The sequence below is a fragment of the Penaeus monodon genome, chromosome 29 (assembly GCF_015228065.2).
Source record: "Penaeus monodon isolate SGIC_2016 chromosome 29, NSTDA_Pmon_1, whole genome shotgun sequence".
Classification (NCBI taxonomy): domain Eukaryota; kingdom Metazoa; phylum Arthropoda; class Malacostraca; order Decapoda; family Penaeidae; genus Penaeus; species Penaeus monodon.
Window position 1 is genome coordinate 22320576 of NC_051414.1, and position 381 is coordinate 22320956.

A 381-nucleotide genomic window follows, 5' to 3' on the forward strand; every position below is an offset into this window, starting at 1 on the left:
AATGCGCTTGCGAGTCAATGTATTACAAAACCAACCCTCGACTTAATATATCCAAAAAAAAAACTTTTCACTTTCCGCTTTCATATGCTGAAGCCGGGATAAAACAAAATTTCAGAACTTATGTTGAATTCGCCTGAAAATAGAGAATTTGCATAAGAAAATCTAAATTTATGTAAATATAAGGAAAATATGATGAAGAATTATATTATTCATTGAAATGTTCGCTGTGGATATAAGGTAAAATATGCTCTCAAAACATACTGAAATTAGGTGTTTCATAACAGCAGGGTTTACTTAATCTTCTTTACTGGTGTCTATGGATGTATATTTGTATGTGTCTATGTGCACGCGTGTCTTGTATGTCTCTGAGTGCTCCCGCGC